Source organism: Oncorhynchus mykiss, chromosome 8 (assembly GCF_013265735.2).
Source record: "Oncorhynchus mykiss isolate Arlee chromosome 8, USDA_OmykA_1.1, whole genome shotgun sequence".
Taxonomy (NCBI): Eukaryota; Metazoa; Chordata; class Actinopteri; order Salmoniformes; family Salmonidae; genus Oncorhynchus; species Oncorhynchus mykiss.
In genome coordinates this window covers 72873805-72881322 of record NC_048572.1, presented here as the reverse complement: position 1 = coordinate 72881322, position 7518 = coordinate 72873805, and positions in this window count along the sequence as shown.

The following is a 7518-nucleotide window of genomic DNA, read 5'->3' as shown; positions in this document are numbered from 1 at the left end:
CTATTTGTTCTGGCTTGTATTTACTTTACGACACAAAAATTTGATTGTGCTGGCATTTTCTGCAATATAATGTGATTCTTTTTCAATGTTTCCCTTGTTGTTTTCCCTCGGTGGGATGTGTTTACTACCAACAGTACTCCGCCTGTTTTGTTGTTTTCCCTCGGTGGGATGTGTTTACTACCAACAGTACTCCGCCTGTTTTGTTGTTTTCCCTCGGTGGGATGTGTTTACTACCAACAGTACTCCGCCTGTTTTGTTGTTTTCCCTCGGTGGGATGTGTTTACTACCAACAGTACTCCGCCTGTTTTGTTGTTTTCCCTCGGTGGGATGTGTTTACTACCAACAGTACTCCGCCTGTTTTGTTGTTTTCCCTCGGTGGGATGTGTTTACTACCAACAGTACTCCGCCTGTTTTGTTGTTTTCCCTCGGTGGGATGTGTTTACTACCAACAGTACTCCGCCTGTTTTGTTGTTTTCCCTCGGTGGGATGTGTTTACTACCAACAGTAGTAGCCTGTTTTGCCGGAGAAATGCAGTGTTCCCCTACTTCACACACCTCTAACTTGTTTTTATTGAACTACATTCCCTTTCTTAATAAACTATATTTTCTCGAATACTTATTTACATAAAAATGGGTACAAAACATTGGAACATGTGCGCTTTCCATGACAGACTGGCCAGGTGAATCCAAGTGAAAGTTTGGAGCAGAGAGTGAATGGGCAAGGCAAAATATTTAAATGCCTTGGAAACGGGGTATAGTAGAAGGTGCTAGGCGCACCGGTTTGAGTGTGCCAAGAACTGCAACGTTGCTAACTTTTTCACACTCAACAGTTTCCTGTGTTTTTTAAGAATGGTCCACCAATCAAAAGACATCCAGACAACTTGACACAACTGTGGGAAGCATTGGAGTCAACATGGGCCAGCATCCCTGAGGAAAGCTTTCAATGAATTGAGGGTGTTCTGAGGGCAAAAGTGTGTGCAACTCAATATTAGCAAGGTGTTCCTAATGTTTTGTACACACAGTGTATAAATATGGTTATAACATGGTGGTACAGCATTTATAGCCTCTCTGTATTCTCAGAAGTCTCTCTTCAATCTCTCTCTGCATCAAAAACACTTGAGGCTCTTTAGTTTACTGCCCAGCCAAAGGTTGCACTTCCAGAGCTTTATAGAATTATTAAGTAAGCAATTATGATAACCCACTGTTTCAAAGATAATACAATGATAAGGTTCTGCCAAAGTCCCACTGTAGAGTAGTTTGCTCTATAACACTGTTTTCCCTCTAGAGAGGCCATACTGTCCTCTCCTCTTTCAGGTCGAGTGTTTGTTTTGATTTCTGTTGAGTATGAAATGTCCCCCGATAGAGGCACGGTAAAAACCTCTGCCATCCACACTTTGTAATGACCCCGCTTAGCTAGTGCTAGTGGCATTTTATCAGAGCTCATAAACCTTGAATGACTATATATTGATAAAGACTGTTTAAAGTGTCATCTGAACGATAACATTTGCACTGTAAATGTGACCCTACAGGCTTGGGCTCTCAGTACTCCAATCAGGCTGTGGTGGTGATAAGCATGGTGCGTGTAGTGGGCCACAGCCATACACATCAATAAGGTCAAATGTTACACAACCTTTTGTGGGGATTTATATATACAGCTGAGAAGGCTGCATGGGAGCTTGTGATGCAATGTGGATTCTCTATGTCAATTCATCGCAAAATGTATATCATTTATTTGTCTCACAACATGAGTTCTGCAAAAAATATATAAATAATGTGGTGAGAAATATTATATGTAAAAATCATAAAAAATTATTATAAAGCTACAACAAGTTGAAGAGAAAAGAGAGAAAGGTAACTCTTTATTTTAAAGCCTGGTATTTACAAGGCAGTTACTTAGAAATGACTTGTTGAAACAGTAGCTACCTAATAAGTGCATAGCAATTACACTTTGGTTTCTTTGAGATTCATTGACACAAGCGTCACTATGTACCATTTGGTACCAGGTAGTTACCAATTATGTTGACATCTTCGCTGAAAGATGGGGAATAATGAACATTTAATGAGGGTTACTGGGATTTCATTATTAAATGTAGAAACCTATAGAAAGATTCTGATTGGCCAATTTTCACACACACCCTATGACAACAATACAGGCTATCTGTCATCGATAACGAATCATGAATAAATACATCATGCAACAATATCAGTCCCCCAAAAAGATAAGTATTAATAATACTGTAGTATGATATAAACTGTAGACACTGTGCAGTATTACACAGCGCTAACGCGGTTAGCGTTGGGCCAGTAACTGAAAGGTTGCTGGTTCGAATCCCTGAGCCGACTAGGTGAAAAATCTGTCTGTGCCTGTAACGGTCTTCTTCATCCTCTGACGAGGAGTAGTAGGAATGATCGGAGGACCAATGCGCAGCGTGGTAAGTGTTCATGATACTTTTAATGGAACACAGAAAAATACAAAATAACGTGAAATATCAAAAAACGAAACAGTTCCGTGTGGAACACACAGACACAGAAAATAATCACCCACAAATCAAGGGTGAAAACAGGCTGCCTAAGTATGGTTCTCAATCAGGGACAACGATTGACAGCTGACTCTGATTGAGAACCATACCAGGCCAAACACAGAAATACCAAATCATAAAAAAACAAACATAGACAACCCACCCAACTCACACCCTGACCATACTAAAACAAAGACATAACAAAAGAACTAAGGTCAGAACATGACAGTGCCCTTGAGCAAGGCACTTGCTCTCTCTGGAGAAGAGAGTTTCTGCTAAATTATGTAAATGTATAGTAACTTTAAAGTCACTTTTTAAATTGTGTTGCAATGGAGACACATGCCAACAAGCTCTCACCGTCTCATTGCAGAATTAGACGTTCATTCACGTTCTGCAAACGCCAAGTTTAGAGGTGCTTTTGTTGCTCTCATTCTGAATTGTTAAGGTAAGGGTTAAGGTGTGGGATAGGGTTAAAAATAAAAATAAAACAGTCTCCACAACTGGGAACAAACAGGCAGTTTTCTGATCAAGAGTCATTGGATCATGTGATTATGCCCATCCACCACCCCAGTCCACAACGCCCTAGCAAAACCCAAACCTACTTGATGGTAATAGCACTCACTGTTGCCCCTAGTGGCCGGTTTTTGAAGGCATTTCCCAATGTTCTCAGGACATGGACAGATGTCCAATTTCGACGTCAATATTGAACGATCTCCTTGCACATACAACCATAGGTGTAAACTAATAAAATGTTACTTTAGCGTTCAAACAACAACTTGGGGACACGAGTCACCACATCATTGAGTTGTTCAGTCCTTTATTCCCCCTCCATGTTACATGTGGAATATGATTCCCACATGAGAGGGCCTGGACTCTTTGCCCTGATCATTAAAGCAATCAGTGTGTCAGTTAGTATAGAGGTGGGGTCGGTGAGGATGAGAATATAGCTCCTTTATGACTTTACTGTGGAGGTGGGGCGGCCAAACTCCATGAACACACACACACACACCGACTTTTTGGAGGTGGGACTGGCGGTGGTTCCAGGCTGAACTCCATGAACACACACAGCCCCCCCTCAACCCAGTATAAGGCACTCTCTGATCCAAGATGTGCCTGTCCAGACAGAGTGCACTTTGCCCAGGCCAGCCATAAACCCGACCATAAATACAGCTCTGCTTATGAACAGGATGACGTGAGAGGACCTTCAGACCGAGAGAGATCAATGCCTCCAACACGGCACTCAGATTCAAGACAGGCACAAACAGTTATGAAAAAACATTACTCTTACCTGGAATTGGGATGACATGGGTCGACCTCCCAAATAAAGAGGAAGGAATACATTATTTCCAACATGGCAGGTTTGAATTGAAACTAACACATAAATAGCACTTATTCTGAACATATCTAGGGGAAATACTATTTTCAAAGACGGTTGCAATTGATTTCCCTTCATAATGTTCTGGCAGGACAATATGCAAGAAGCAGCTCAGAAAGCTATGTCCAAGAGGCCTAAACGCTTACCGGGCATTGGATATACTGCCCCCTTGTGGTTTGTTCAAGGATATGCACGTCAACTACAGCAAAGATACAAAACATTAGGAACATCTGCTCTTTCCATGACATAGACTGACCAGGTGAATCCAGGTAAAAGCTATTATCCCTCATTGATGTCACTTGTTAAATCCATTTCAACCAGTATAGATGAATGGGAAGAAACAGGTTAAAGAAGGATTTTTAAGCCTTGAGACAATTGAGTCATGGATTGTGTATGTCAAATCAAATCAAATCATTCAGAGGGTGAATGGGCAAGACAAAAGATTTAAGTGCCTTTGAACGGAGTATGGTAGTAGGTACCAGGCACACCGGTTTGTGTCAAGAACTGCAACGCTGCTGGGCTCAACAGTTTTCCGTGTGTATCAAGAATGGTTCACCACCCAAAGGACATCCAGCCAACTTGACACAACTGTGGGAAGCGTTGGAGTCAACGTGCCGGCCTCCCTGTGGAACGCTTGACACCTTGTAGAGTCCGTGGCCGCACAAATTGAGGCTGTTCTGAGCGCAATAGGGGGCCTGCAACTCAATATTAGGAAGGTGTTCCTAATCTTTTGTACACTGTGTATATTGTTCTTCTCACCTTTCTTTAGTTTAGAAAAATAGAATCCAACATTTTAAAGTGATGGGATATTTTCTACACAAAACCCCAAAACACATTCTATTCAGGATATGAGTTTAGACGGGTAAGCCTCCATCGTGCTCCTTACACTAACTTAGAAGGGAAATCTATATTTACAAAAAATAAAGTTCACCCTAACGTCTACATTTTCTTGAAGGGAAACGGTGAGGCGCTGTAATGTTCTATGAGGTTCTGTACCTTATTGAGGTTCTTTTCCCCCAGTGTCAGCCTTCTTCTGCAGCTTCTCGATCAGAGCAGACAGCTCAGTACTCAGACGATAGGAGGGAAAGACACCAGTTAGTTATGTATACAGACCGTCTGTGCGGCGGGTAAAACAGACCACCGTGAGGTTAAAGGGATAGTTCACAGTTGGATGAACTACCTGTTAAACATAGCTTTGGTGTTTCTATTGTGTTATACAGTAGGTTATGTTCTATGTTGTGACAAGCCCTAGACAACCAGAGGGGTATACTACCAAGCAGGGTTAGTGAGTTAGCCAGCTAACTGTGATAAACAACCAGAAATAACTACTGATATTCTGGTTCATAAACAAAAGCTAAACCTAGATATTTGTATTTGGTTGTTGTCAATCAAACCATGCCCATTTCATTCACATCAGAAGAAGCAAAATATATATTTCAGAATATTTAGGCATGTTGCTTTGTAGTATACCCCCCTGGTCCTTGTCCTGATCCATGGGTGGCTGATCAGCAGCAGATAGGCCCCCAAACAGGCAGTCTGCTGATCACCTACCATGGCTCAGACCCAGCCAGACCCAGTCCATTCCAACATCCATCACCCTGACTGATTGGCTGCAGCCCTGCTGTCCCGTGAGGGTGTTGGAGACAGCACTATCTCCTCTGGCCTGGGGAGGCTGGCTAAGCTGCCTAGGGAGGGCTGTTTGCTGCCTGGGCCATGAGGGGTTAGGGGCTGTTACTCCCCCACCAGGTTGTCAATTTGTCAGTTAACCCCTGCTGGGTGTGAGTGACAGCAGCCCATCAGTTCAGCCTGGGGAGAAGAATGGAGACGTGCGTCACCCCAGGACACTGACTTTGACCCCTCATGACTGTGCTGTGACCATCCCTAGTGTCTTATGATTTACAGCGCCTTCAGAAGGTATTCACACCCATTGACTTTTTCCCCATTTTGTTGTTTTTCAGCCAGAGATTTTGTCACTGGCCTACAAATGATTTCCAACATGGCAGGTTTGAATTGAAACTAACACATAAATAGCACTTATTCTGAACATATCTAGGGGAAATACTATTTTCAAAGATGGTTGCAATTGATTTCCCTTCATAATGTTCTGGCAGGACAATATGCATGTTGTTTTTCAGCCAGACATTTTGTGTCACTGGGCTACAAATAATACCCCATTATGTCAAAGTAGGAATTGTGTTCAATTAATTTAAAATGAAAAGCTGAAATGTCTTCTCAATAATTATTCAACCCCTTTGTTATGGCTAACCTAAATCAGTTCATCAGTAAACATTTGCTAAACAGGTCACATGAGTTGCATGGACTCACACACACTAGTAGTGTTTAACAAGGCTTTTGAATGACTATCTCATCTCTGTGCCCCACACATACAGATCAGTCAAGCAGTTCAACCACAAAGACCAGGGAGATTTTCATACATCTCGCAAAGGGCACCTATTGGTAAATAAGAAAAGCAGACATTGAATATCCCTTTAAGCATGGTGAAGTTATTAATTACACTGTGGATGGTGTATCAAAACACCCAGTCACTACAAAAATACAAACCGCTTAGGGATTTCACCAGGAGGCCAATGGTGACTTAAAAACAGTTTGTTTAATGGCTGTGATAGAAAACTGAGGATGGATCAACAACATTGTAGTTCCTCCTCAATACTAACCTACAGTGCCTTGCGAAAGTATTCGGCCCCCTTGAACTTTGCGACCTTTTGCCACATTTCAGGCTTCAAACATAAAGATATAAAACTGTATTTTTTTGTGAAGAATCAACAACAAGTGGGACACAATCATGAAGTGGAACGACATTTATTGGATATTTCAAACTTTTTTAACAAATCAAAAACTGAAAAATTGGGCGTGCAAAATTATTCAGCCCCCTGAAGTTAATACTTTGTAGCGCCACCTTTTGCTGCGATTACAGCTGTAAGTCGCTTGGGGTATGTCTCTATCAGTTTTGCACATCGAGAGACTGACATTTTTTCCCATTCCTCCTTGCAAAACAGCTCAGCTCAGTGAGGTTGGATGGAGAGCATTTGTGAACAGCAGTTTTCAGTTCTTTCCACAGATTCTCGATTGGATTCAGGTCTGGACTTTGACTTGGCCATTCTAACACCTGGATATGTTTATTTTTGAACCATTCCATTGTAGATTTTGCTTTATGTTTTGGATCATTGTCTTGTTGGAACACAAATCTCCGTCCCAGTCTCAGGTCTTTTGCAGACTCCATCAGGTTTTCTTCCAGAATGGTCCTGTATTTGGCTCCATCCATCTTCCCATCAATTTTAACCATCTTCCCTGTCCCTGCTGAAGAAAAGCAGGCCCAAACCATGATGCTGCCACCACCATGTTTGACAGTGGGGATGGGGTGTTCAGGGTGATGAGCTGTGTTGCTTTTACGCCAAACATAACGTTTTGCATTGTTGCCAAAAAGTTCAATTTTGGTTTCATCTGACCAGAGCACCTTCTTCCACATGTTTGGTGTGTCTCCCAGGTGGCTTGTGGCAAACTTTAAACGACACTTTTTATGGATATCTTTAAGAAATGGCTTTCTTCTTGCCACTCTTCCATAAAGGCCAGATTTGTGCAATATACGACTGATTGTTGTCCTATG